Here is a 14,063-nt window from a genome sequence, read left to right as displayed (position 1 = left end):
TTCAGTCTGTGACTTGCCCTTTTTTTTTTTCTAAAGACTGTTTTCTCTGTTCATTTATTTTTGAGAAATACAGAGAGCAGGGAGGGGCAGAGAGAAGGAGAGAGAGAATTCCAAGCAGGGTCCACACTGTCAGCGCAGAGCCCCATACGGGGCTGGAACACGCAAACGTGAGATGGTGACCTGAGCCGAAATCAAAAGTTGGGCACTTAACTGACTGAGCCACCCATGCAACCCTGGACCTTGTCTTCTAATTCTCTTCATATTTGTCATTCACAAAGTACACCTTTTTTTTTTTTAATTTTAATAAAGTCCAGTTTATCAATTATTTCCTTCATGAATCATGTCTTTGATGTTGTATCTAAAAAGGCATCACCATAGATTTTCTCCTATATTATTTTTAGGATTTTATAGTTTTTCACTTTAATCGAAACCTATGACCACAAAAATAGCACATTTTTGTGAAGCGTGTAAGCTCTGTGTCTAGATTCTTTTTTTTTTTTTTTTTTTTTTTACATTTGGATATTTAGTTGTTCTAGCACCATTTGTTGAAGACATTGGCTTTACTCCATTGTATTGTCTTTCCTCCTTTGTCAAAGATCAATTGACAAAGATCAATTTGTCAAAGATCAGTTAGATTCAGATGGCATTTAATCTGTAGATCAAGTTGGTGAAAACTGAAATTTTGACAATATGGAATCTTCCCATCCTAGAACATGGAACATCTCTCCATTTGTTTCTTCTTTGATTTTTATGAAACTCACCAGAGTTTCATAGTATTCCTAATATAAATATTACATGTATTATGTTAGATCTATACTTAAATATTACATTTTTTGATGCTAATGCAAATGATATTGTGCTTTTAATTTTAATTTCCACTTGTTCATTATTCATATATAGGAAAACAAGTGACTTTTGTGTATTAACCTTGTATCCTGCAACCTTGCAGGATGACATGCTAGTTCCAGGAAGTTTTTTGTTGATTCTTTTGGATTTTCTGCAGTCATGTCGTATGTAAACAGTTTTATGTTTTCTTCCCCCAAACCATAAGCTTTTTTATTTTCTTTTCTGGCTTTATTTTTTAGTGACAACTTTCAGTATGATGTGTAAAAGGATGGCAAAAGGGGACATCCTTGCCTTATATCTGATCTTAGTTTCTCACCATTAAGTATAATATTAACTGCATGTGTTTTGCACATAGTCTTTATCTATTTGAAAGTTTCTATTTCGACTTTACTGAGAACTTTTTACCATGAATAGGTGTTGGATTTTGTCAAATGCTCCTTCTCCATCTATTAATACTGTCACGTGATTTCTTTTTTAGTCTCGGGATATAATAGACTACATTAATCGATTTTTGAATGTTTAACACATGAAGGGATTTGTCTCTAAAGCTTGAGCATTTTCACCAAACCTTGGGTGAAACACCAGAACAAGGAGTAGATTAATATAAAGTTCTGATCTAGATAAAACCAATATTCTACAGGTACTTTTCAGAATGTCTTTGTAGTGATCCAAGTTACAGGGTTATAAAGGGGTTACTGCAGAGAATTCAGAACAGGACCAGTGAATACTAATTATTCTGAAAAAATTAAAAGGCCGCAGTACTGGAATCAACTCCAACTTGCATCAGGGGAGAGGTGGAGACCAAGGAAGAAAAATTCTGTCACGGTCTTCAGATAAAGGCATTAAGAGACTGAAGTTTAACCACAAGGTTATAGAACACGCACCTTCTCCCACATATTACTACCAGGACCTCAGAATAATAATAGCAGATTGCAGGTGAAAAGCTATATGACAGAGATTCTGAATGAACAGGAGAACTTAGGGAAGCCTGAAGTCAAAAGAGAAAACAAAAATAAGGGCACTGGGAGTATTTGAAGTCTATGGTACTTGGAACTATAGGAAACATTAAAAACTTCTCAGCTTCTAGTCAGATTGAATTGTCTGACTTTATCACCACGACATCAATCATGACGTTACAAGCCTATTTACTTCAATGCCGACTACCTGACAAATCATTATCTGGCTTTCAACAAATATAAACAAAACATGTCAAAAGCCAAGACAAAATACAGTCTGCAGAGAAAGAGAAATCATCAGAACCACACTCAAATGTGACACAGATGTTGAATTTATCAGACAGGAATTTAAGCTAACTATAATTAATATATTATGGATTCTAATGGAATGAATACATACAATGAAAGTACATATGGGTCATGTAAGCAGAGAGACGGAAACTATAAAAGAATCAAAAGGAACCTGCAGAAATAAAAAATGCAAGAACAGAAATGAAGAATGCTTTTGAAGGGTTCATCAGTAAATGTGGCACAGCAGAGTTCAATGAACTTGAAGAAAGGTCAATAGAAACTTTGCAAACTGAAACTCAAGGGAACAAAGTATGAAAAAAATAATAATAACCCAGAATAGAACATTGGAGATCGGTGGGAAATTCTCAAAAGTGTACATATTTGGACTACCAGAAGGAGAAAAAAAAGAGAACAGAGCAAAAGAAATATTAAAGAGAAATAATGGCCAAGAATTTTGGAAAATTATAACAAATACTAAACCACAGATCCACAAACCAGCTTGGAGAACATGAAGCAGGATAAAAAAAAAAAAAAAAAAAAAAAAAAACTTCACAAACTTTGCATGTTCTATTTAAAATGAAGAAAGAAATCACAAAGAGGAAATACTGAAGGAAGTCAGAGGACTCAAAATATTTTATTTATAGAGGAACTGTGACATAAATTACACTGGAGTCTTATCAGAAACCATGCAATCAAGAAGAAAGTGAAGTAAAATATTTAAAGTTTTGAGAGAACGTTCCCTAGAATTCTATAGTCAGAAAAATGATCCTTCAAGATTGAAAGAGCAATCAAGAAATTAAAACTGAAAGGGTTTATTTCTAGGAGACCTGCATCTCCAAGCAATGTTAAAAGAAATCCTTTAAGCAGAAGAAAATCAATACAGGTTAGTAACTTGGATTTATGTATAAGAAGAGAGTACTAGAGACGGAATACATGAAGATCCAATGCATTTTTTTTTTTTTTTCAACGTTTATTTATTTTTGGGACAGAGAGAGACAGAGCATGAACGGGGGAGGGGCAGAGAGAGAGAGAGGGAGACACAGAATCGGAAACAGGCTCCAGGCTCTGAGCCATCAGCCCAGAGCCCGACGTGGGGCTCGAACTCACGGACCGCGAGATCGTGACATGAGCTGAAGTCGGACGCTTAACCGACTGCGCCACCCAGGCGCCCCATACAATGCATTTTTAAAAACTGTACCATTCTGAATCTAAAAATAACTGTTCAAAGTAATCCTAGTAATAGAGGTACTGGGTGGTTATAGCATATGCATATGTGAAATGAATGGCATCAGTGTCACAGGAGATGAGAGGAAGGAATGAAGAATCCTCTTTTGTGTGGCACGCATACTGCATATGACATGATAGGATGCTATCTGAAGCTGAACACAGATCCATGTGAAATGTATATGGTAAACTCTGGGGCAACTACTAGAAAAAGTTTTCAAGAATTGAAATACGAAGAGGGAAGATAAAATGGAATCCTATGGGGGCGCCTGGGTGGCGCAGTCGGTTAAGCGTCCGACTTCAGCCAGGTCACGGTCTCGCGGTCCGTGAGTTCGAGCCCCGCGTCAGGCTCTGGGCTGATGGCTCAGAGCCTGGAGCCTGGAGCCTGTTTCCGATTCTGTGTCTCCCTCTCTCTCTGCCCCTCCGCCGTTCATACTCTGTCTCTCTCTGTCCCAAAAATAAATAAACGTTGAAAAAAAAAATTTAAAAAAAAATGGAATCCTATGAAATGCTCAAAAAAAAAAAACTAGAAAAGGCAGAAAGAGAAGGGAAAAAAAGGGGAAAATGCAATAAACAAAACAGTGACAAACATGGTACATGTTAATCCAACTATATCAATAATTAATTTAAATGGGAATGATCTCAATAACACCAATTAAAACATAAAGATTGTCAGATTACAAAAAACAGGACTTGGGGCACCTGGATGGCTCAGTCAGTTAGGCATCATGCTCTTGATTTCAGCTCAGGTCATGATCTCAAGGTCCTGAGATGGAGCCCGACATTGAACTCTATGCAGAACATGGAGCCTGCATGAGATATCTCTCTCTCTCTCTCTCTCTCTCTCTCTCTCTCTCTCTCTCCCTCTCTCCCTCCTTCTATCCCTCTCTCCCTCCCTCTGCTCCTCTCCCTCCCTTGTGCTTTTTCTCTAATAAAAAAGAAAAATGGGACCAAACCAACCCTATTGTCTACCAGAAATGAATTTTAAATATAAAGACAAAGATAGGTTAAAAGCTAAGATGGGGAGGGGCATCTGGGTGGCTCAGTTAAACATCCAACTCTCTTGGTTTTGGCTCAGGTCATGATTTCACCATTCATGGGTTCGAGCCCTCCTTAAGCTCTGTGCTGACAGCAAGGAGCCTCCTTAGGATTCTCTCTCTCCCTCTCTCTCTCTGCCCTTCCCCTGCTCTCTCCCTCTCTCTCTCTCTATCAAAATAAATAAATAAACTAAAAAATTTTAAATATAAAAATTAAAAAAAAGCTAAGATGGGAAAGGTAGACCATGCTGACACAAATCAAAAGGAAGCTAGAATATCTCTACTAATTTCAGACAAAGTATAATTCAGAAAGACGAAAATAATCTGGCATAATGAGCAGCATTGCATAATGATAAAGTGGGCAATTCTCCAAGAAGACATAACAAATATAAACACGTATATACCCCCAAAAAAGTGTCAAAATAGCTGGTAGTATATGCCTAAAAAAAGAGTGTCAGAATAGCTGGTTCAAAAATGGATAGACCCATATCATCCCAGAATGAAACAAAAAGATAAATAATATTCTGGGATATAGCTGACTTGAAAGACTGAAAACTTTAGGCTGTATATTGTATTCAAAACACGGATACAAAAGAAATCTAATTTATGTTATGAGGAAAAGATCGTCTAGCAATATGTATAAAAGCTGTTCTTTTAAAACATTATCTAATTTTGCTATCTCAACCTGGGAATTACCACGATGAAATAGATTTAAAAAAATAGGAACAAGCAACTGCTAATTTTCCCACATTACCATGGAAAATTACATAACTCAAAATAAGTATCATTTGTTCTGAATAATTTTAGAGACAAATTTAATTAACTAACAAAACCACCCAAGTTGGATTTTTAAAAATAATTTAAATGCCTATTGTTTTTAATAACATGGTAATTTTGGTGAATTTAGATTAACATCTGGCCAATTTGTTACAGGCAGTCACACATAATGTCAAAATGATGCAAGCAAATCTTCTCTTCTTCCTGTCCTAAATGTCATGTCTATCTGTAACCAAGGTAAAGGCTAAAATAACTTTCCAGTAATTGTAAGAAAAAAATACATACACACACAACTTATCATGAGTGTATTATGAACTAAAACCGAAGCAGGGAATACTAAGCAATGAACAAAAGCAAAAGGTTAGTTGGCTTGAAAACAAACACCAGTATCAGCAAAATATCTGTCTTGAGCAAGCTGCAACATACATTAGTTAAACTTGCACATTTCTTTATGTTTAAAGAAAGAGAATATATTTGATGTGTTTAGGGAATTTAAATGCTCACTAAAAAAAAAAAAAAAAAATACTGAGGGGCACCTAGGTGGTTCAGTTGGTTGAGCATCCGACTTCAGCTTGGGTCACAATATCACAGTTCATGACTTTGAGCCCCACATTGAGCCCCGTGTAGGGCTCTGTGCTGACAGCTCAGAGCCTGGAGCCTGCTTCGGATTCTGTGCCTCCTTCTCTCTCTGCACCTCCCCTGCTCACACTCTGTCTCTCTCAAAAATAAATAAACATTACAAAAATAAAATAAAAAATATTGAGATACTATCAAAATAACCACACTGGAGGTGGGGGGAGGTAAAATTTTTTTAAAAAATCTGGCTTCTAGAAAAAAATATATATATTTCTGCAATTTAAGATTCAAAAGAACAGAACAAATCCAACGAAAATAACATATCTGACCTATAACATGGTTGTTAAGGTCGAACTCCAAAAGCTGCAGAGAGCAAAGTAAAATAGGTCAAGGAAGATAAGAGATATGGAGGACAGAAGCAGCATTTCCAACATACATCTAAACAAGAAGAGAACAGAGCAAAATGAAGGCAGAGCAATATCGGGGGAAAAAAATGAAATTTTCAAGGACAGATAAAAAGCTCCACACATGTATAGATGAAAGTATAACTTATACCAAATAGAAGAGAAGAGAATAAAAAGACATTCACAGAAACAGTGTGCTTAACAGTCACTCCTCAAAACAAAAATGGAAGTGAAAAAAGGGAACAGATACCTTCAAAGGCTTCAGAAAAGTAAGGATAACTGTCAATCTGGAGTTATACGTACAGCCAAACTAACAAGAATGAGGGAGAAATAGAATTTAAAAAGGAAAAGTTTACCACTATCTGTCATAAAAGAAACTTCCAAGAGATACACTGTAGGAAGAAGAAAGATAACTCTACCACAAAGAAAGTAAGCATTGCAAAATGAAACAATGAGCAAAGAAATTGTTAAACAAATACACGGATCCTAAAAATACTGTCTGTATAAAATAATGTTATCGTAAAACATAAATAACATTTATAATAATGTTTTAGTTTGGATTCACTTTTTTTTTTAACGTTTATTTATTTTTGAGACAGAGAGAGACAGAGCATGAACAGGGGAGGGGCAGAGAGAGAGGGAGACACAGAATCTGAAACAGGCTCCAGGCTCTGAGCAGTCAGCACAGAGCCCAACGCGGGGCTCAAACTCACATACCGCGAGATCATGACCTGAGCCCAAGTCGGACACTTAACCGACCAAGCCACCCAGGCGCCCCTGGATTCACTTTTGTAACAAGTGTTTTGGGTGGGGGAGTCTGAGTTGCGTGGATGAAGGTCTGGGTTCTTGGATTCCCCACTTAACAATTTACATGAGGATCTGTGCTGAAATAAAGCAGCCAGAAGGCAAGTAGCAAGCACAAAGTGTCTCAAGGACAGTACACTCTCAGGATGGGAGAAGGGGCAGGCCCAGAGGTGGCAAGTGCCCTAAGGCTACAAGGGTCCTTTCCCTTTGTGTAAGCAGGGTCTTGCCTCTTGGACAGGGTGTTCTCTAAGGGAGTCTGCTTTCTGTCATTTGGGGGATTCCACCCACAGGTGGGGGGGGTGGTGGTGGTGGAATTTTTGACCCTGTTAGGTTTGTACCAGAACTGTCATGGCAGCCTTTGTCTGTGGAGGAGCATAGGGGCTATAACTAACAATGCAAAGGCATTACGTTGATTATAAGGGCTACCCTGGGGCTGAGGGGGAAAAGATGAGCTCTGGACCCATGGCTCTACACCTTGTAGCTCTTGGTCTTTTAGTCCCAGGGTCTTGGAAGCCACAGGATCAGGTTGTGTCCTCAGGCTTCTGAGGTATAACGTATTTATCACCATCCTTGCCTCCAGCCCTTGTCGCTCACATTTTCCTCTCAAGGACTTGGGACTCTGCCTCAGGATGTTCCTTCCACTGCTGTACCAGGCTTCTACCTAACAAAAGGACAAAACTAGAGCACTAGACAATATTAACAGTAAAGGGATCAAAATGTGAGTTCCTAAGGTCCAACGTATGTTAGCTAAATTTGAAAACATTTTTTTTTCCTGGTGTTTTACAGTGAGGACTAAGCTGTTCATTTACTATTCCTTAATTAATTAAATAAGCACACTAAATGTTAAAAAAAAATTAGCCTTAAACACCAAAAATATGTTTGTAATTCTCAAATCAGTATATGAAATGAATAAAGCTTAAAGCTAATAACAAAAAATTAATCAACTCGTAAAATTAAAAAAAAAAAGATAATGAAAGAGCATAAAAAATATGGAAGACCTAAAAATCACAATAACTGAAAATGTAAAAAAAAAAGTGTCTCTGTAGAGACAGAGATTATCAGATTAGATTGTAAAAGGAATAAAGAAAACAATGAACGTTCAGCTATCTTTTTCTTCTCAGAGATACATCCATGAATAGTTAGGAAAATTAGAAGGACAAAAGTAGAAAAAGAAAAAAAAAAACAAAAAATAGTAGCCAAAAGAAACTGTAGTAGCTACATATCACTCTCAGACAAAAGATTTTAGATTTTAGGACACTCAATCAGCTCTACTGGAAATAACCCTATATAATAATTTTTTAATGTTGAATTCACCAGAGATATACGATAGTTCTTAACTTGTATTCACCTAATTAAATATTTAAAGCAAAACTTGTAAGACTACAGGGAAAACAGACAAACCTACTATTGTAATGAAGTATTTCAACACACTTCTGTTATTAATAAGAGAAATAAAGATAGGGACTAGTAAATACTTGGTATATTTGAATAGACCCCTGCCTTGGTTCCCGTTTTCCCACAGAACGAAAACAAATTTTTGTCAGGGCCTACACCTTGCTTGGACTCCCCCCTCTCCTACCTTTCGTTCGACCTCATCTTCCATGACTCCCTCCCTTATTCAGATCACTCCAGTTGTCACGCCTCAAATGTGAGGAATGCTTCCATGCTGGTGTTCCCTCTGTGAAGAACAATCTCCAAGGTGACTTTCTTTCCTTGCTCAGACAGTAAGTTCTCAATGATCACCCTCTTTAAAATGCAGTGCACAACCCTGCCAGCATTCCTGACTCCAGATATCCCTTACTCTGGCTTTTTTTTTTTTTCTTTTCTCTTTTTTTTTTTTTTTTTTTTTAGTACCTACCTCATTCTAGCATACTAGTAAGGTTGCTTTCTTTTCCCCCGTTTACTGTTAACGGTCTTCCTCTCCACCTCCTGCTTGAATGTAAATTGTGTAAGAGAAGCAATCCGTGTTTGCCTCAGGCATGTGTAGGAAGCACTTAGAATAGTGTGTGGCACATGAAACGTATTCAGTAAATATTTGTTGACTGAATGAAAGGACCTTGTGATGACAAGGTTAAGCCCAGTAAAAAGGGTGGAAAGATCAAGGCCAAAGAATTTTCCACCAGGAATTCAATTTTAAGAAATGACAAGCAGGAAAAAATGCTGGAAATCAGTTAGCAAAGCTGAAATCATGCCAGTGTGAGACATCTGTTGTGTGGTCATCTGCTTCATTTGCTGTTTAGTGGTCGGGCTAAGAAGGAATAATGCTGGAAGAATCTAGGATACCTGAGGACGTCTAGGTATAGCTAACTCAATTTTGAATGCATAGCCCAGGTCTTACAGTGATGGACACATCACAGTGCTTTGTGTATAGGAATATACAACCTAATGTCAGAGAAATCTTTACCAGAAAACAAGAAAAAAAAAGAAAAAAAACAAAAACGTAAATCAAAATAAGTAGCAATTTATCTAAATGTATTAACATGTATTTTTTATTTCTTTTTTTATTTTAGAGAGAGAGAGAGAGAGTGCGTGTGTGTACAAGCAGGGGAGAGGGGCAGAGAGAGAGAGAGAGAGAGAGAGAGAGAGAATCCCTAGCAGCCTCCACACTCAGTGCAGATTCCTAGGCCAGGTTCAATCCCTCGCCCCTGGGATCGTGACGTGAGCTGAAATTAAGAGTTCAATGCTCAACCTAATGAGCCACTAAGGTGCCCATAAACTATCTTTTTCACAGTAAAAGCATAACTATACTGAAAAACAAGGCATATCAAATGTTATAAAATACCTAGGTGTGTATCTATCTCAAATTAAAAAAAAAAATTACAGTCTACAAGTACAAAAGGATTCAAATTAGTTCTTTTGAGAGGAAATAGTCTGCTGAAACATGTACCACACGCTAGAATTTACCAATTACTTTGCAATGCAGATAATTCCTTGATATCCAGCTCTAATTTTTATTGACACAGTGACATACAATTCTTTAATTCGTGTTAATCTTTAATCTCATACATTTCTTTTCTTTTCTAATGCCCTGTTTTGTAGACTCATCTATTCTTCCAAAAGTATGTCAATAATTCAACCTCCCCCTCCAGTACATAACTGGGAAATGTAAATAACTAAGTTAACTGCTTCAGATCTGTAGCATCCAGCACTAAAATCCTTCTAATGTTAAAATTGTGAGAGGACCAAGGGAACAGACTGTGAACAGAGAATGTTTTAACAATGTTTGGCCACTGTACAAGACTTAAGATGAGAGTGTCTCCAGGGATCCCAGGATGGTTGTCTCTATAGAAGATTTCATAATTCTGGTAATTTTGTCAAGTTCATTGGATAGGCTTGGCTTTAAAAGATACTTCTGGAATTAGACAGTAATCACAATTGGCAAAAATGCCTAGTTTCAAAAATACATTCCTTATCTATCTTTTAAAGCTTTTTCTTTGTCATTAATTTTTACAGCTGAAAATTCCTAGATCAGGAAAAAATGAGGTTATCTGTGTCTTACTTTAGAACTCGCATGAAAATGATCTTTTTCTTGGATTTTTCCCCCAATGTGTCACATTTATAGCATAGTGGTAGTTTCTGTCATTCTAGAAGATGCTATTTTACTACTTAATGTTTATGGTTCTCTGTTTCCACACCACACAAGCAGACACATTCATGATGGCAAATAGAAAAAAAAAGGTTAACATTTTTATGTGCATTTTTTTGTTATGTGACATATTTTAAAAAGTTACAGTAAGGTGAATGAAGGAAGTACATACCAAATTTGGTACATCATTATTAAAGTATATATTTTTAAGTCTAAAAGGGAATGTTTTCTACAATAGTTTGTAATTCTCTCAATATTAGATGAAAATATGGAAAAATATTTAAATTATATCCTAAAGGCAAAGACATAATCAACTATAGTTGCCATTATTGTATGTGCCACAAAGACATCTAAAAATGCTGCCATTTTTATAAAACAACATGGAACCATGAAACAAATGATACATTTTGATGTTATGATATAAAAATATAATCTATACTCAAAGTGGTTTCAAATATATGTTAGAATACATTTTTTATATGTGTATTTTAGATCTTAGTGCTAAAATGATCATGTCTTCCCAGTATTTAAAAACATTTTTTTAATGTTTATTTACTTTTTTAGAGAGAGAAAATGTGGGAAGAGGGGCGAAGACAGAGGAGAGAGAGAATCCCAAGCAGGCTCTGCACTGTCAGCACAGAGCCCAACACGGGGCTTGATCCCACAAAGCATGAGTTCATGACCTGAGCCAAAGCCATGAGTCAGATGCCGAAATGACTGAGCCACCCAGGTGTCCCTCATCTGCACTGTTTTATGTGAAGGTGATTGCATGAAATTCAGCAAATATGAATAGTAATTACATATTGTTGGAGGATACAGGTATTTTTAACAGTAATTATGATGAATAAAACATATTTCCTCCTCATAGTACTGGGAAGTAGGTTGAAGACATTTTGAACAGTATCCTTTTTTTTTTTTAATTTGAGAGAAAGAGAGAGGGAGAACCAGTGGGGGAGGTGCAGAGGGAGAGGGAGAGAGAGGATCTGAAGTGACATTAATGAAACAACTCTTCCCTGCTAGAGATAAATTTGCTAGGGAATTGGATATGAAAATTGGGGGAGGATATTCTGCTTCCACCAGTGATAGAGTGGCTTGTATCTGAACTTTCCTTCCACAAACAACAATCATAATTGCTGAGGGATAAATAAATACAATGAGCAGTTTTCTGGAAGCACTGGAGAATAACCAGAACCTGGCAGAAAATACTGAGGAGTCACCATTTGGAAAATGGAAATGTCACTGGATGAGTTTCCCAATTTTTTTTTTTTTTTTTTTTTTTTTTTTTTTTGCTGGGGCAGGGGTGCGGTTTGCCTGAAACTAGGCCCCAGGCTCTGGCCTGCAAAGTGACAAGAACTCTGATTAAAACGTATGGCTTTGAGGAACCATAGGAATGTGTTTGGGGGGTGTCACAGCAAGGGGAAAGGAAAGGAAATACAAGAAAGAGGAGACCCATATTTAAAAAGTCTCAAATTGTGCACATGAGATCTGTCTGAATCTCTGGCTAACACCTGAATGATGCATGTACGTTGCAGACCTAAACAGCCCAGGCAAGGCTAAAAGAAGGAAACTTTTAGATTTTCCCAAGACTTTCCACCCAGGAAAGGTATTTTTGAGTTTGAATTCAGTCTAGTTAAGTGAGTACAAACACAAACAAAAACCAATCATCTTTTTAAAGACTATAACCAAACTGGAATCCCTACAGTATTCTCCTTCACAATGCCCAGGACACAGGAAAAAAAAAAATTGACAGGTATTCAAGAGAATTTGCAACCGATCTGAGATGATCCAGATGTTGAAATTAGCGGACAAGAATTATAAAGCAGCTGTTACAATTTTGTAACACAAAAGGAAAATGCGCTTGTAATTAAAAGTAAAAAGGAATCTCAAAAGAGAAAGGAAAACAATTAAAAAGAACCAATGGACATGTTAGAATTGAAAAATACAAAATCTAAGGTAATTTATGCTGTATCGTGACATGATCAGTAAGTACTCCAAAAAGTGTGTGTGGTTTGGGGCTACTGTTGTTGTTAAAGAACTGTTAAATGTAAAGGAAAAACCATCTTTAGTCTTCAGGCATTCAATGGCAATAAAAAGGCAAAGTAATGACAAGTTTGTGTTCATCGGGTAAAAAAAAAATCACCAAAGGAATAACACAGTAAACTCTTTTGAGTCTTTTTAGTTCCCAAAGAAGGTGGGCAATTGTTTTTTTCAAGAGGATATTTAAATTAAACATTTACTGTTTGATACTTTAGTTATACTAAAACATACCTTCTAAAGGTAAGTACAGAGCCGACATTGTATAATTTTTAGTTTGCTATTCAGTTATCAAAGAAGAGTCACAGAATTTGATGTACGATTACCAGTGTCCATTCTCCCATAAAAGAAAACCAACCTCTGTCCTTGCTGAGCACATACTTCTTTTCAGCCTTAATTTGCCTCAGCCCCATCAGAGAGATATAATGGCTATAATTAAAATTTATAATCTGCAGGAGGGAGGGGGATGGATTTTATGATAATAGCCTTCTACCAATTACTTTGTAAAAACAGTTTGGTATGTGGGTTAACAAAATCTTGTGTTAGAAAACATCTCAAGATATATTATTGCATTGAGATATATATATCTATATATTAATTAAATATAAATTTATATATATTTATTATATATACACACTTTTATATATTTATATCTATATTTTTATATAGATATTTACTTTTGGGACTATCTCTAATGATCATAATTTCAATCTTGATGATATAAAACTTATCAATAAAAAGTTGGATAAGTGAACTCTAGCTTTACCTATCAATAATGTGACAAGTCTATACACACTGAAAGAAGAAAATAAAACATGAATTGTGCAGTCTTTCATTTGCCATATTCTAGGCATTTTAAATGACACTATTTTTAACTTAGTTGCTATCCAGGCTGTGGAGGTGAATTTCCTTCCCACTACTGCTAAATGTTGAGGTGCTGCAGAACTGAATCTGATAAAAGATTTAGAACACAAAATTTAAATATTATAAGTATTTATTTTATAGAGAGAGCATTAACTCAATTTGATAGTGCTAGTAAAATCATGGAGATGAAAATAGGTAACAAAGAGTAGAAAAATACTTATTAGGTCCATAAACATTTTTGTGTCCATGAACATGTGTTCAGGGAGAAACAGCCATTTATTTCTTGAAATAATATAACTCTTTTCCTCCCTAAAGCTTGAATGGACATTTCCAAGACAGGAACAATTACCTAATTTACCTTTTCTTCTTCAAACCTACCAATGGATTTAGGACATTAATGCCAAATACATTAGCTAAATAAAGATTTCTACTTAAAATTCTCAATTATTATCAGTTAAAAAGAAAATATTTTTAGTTTCTGGAAGATTATATTCTTTTGGGTTTATACGTAATTAACAGTTTGTGAACTCTTAACCTCTATTTTAAAATAGAGTAGATAGTATTGTAAATGTAGCATTTTTAAGGTAATATCTTCTTTAAAAAGGATACAAAATATCAATTTCAAAGAAAGTTGTTTTAAGAAGTTATGAGTGTTTTCAGTTAT

Source organism: Leopardus geoffroyi, chromosome A2, assembly GCF_018350155.1.
Source record: "Leopardus geoffroyi isolate Oge1 chromosome A2, O.geoffroyi_Oge1_pat1.0, whole genome shotgun sequence".
NCBI classification, from domain to species: Eukaryota; Metazoa; Chordata; class Mammalia; order Carnivora; family Felidae; genus Leopardus; species Leopardus geoffroyi.
Note: the sequence above shows the minus strand (reverse complement) of the source record.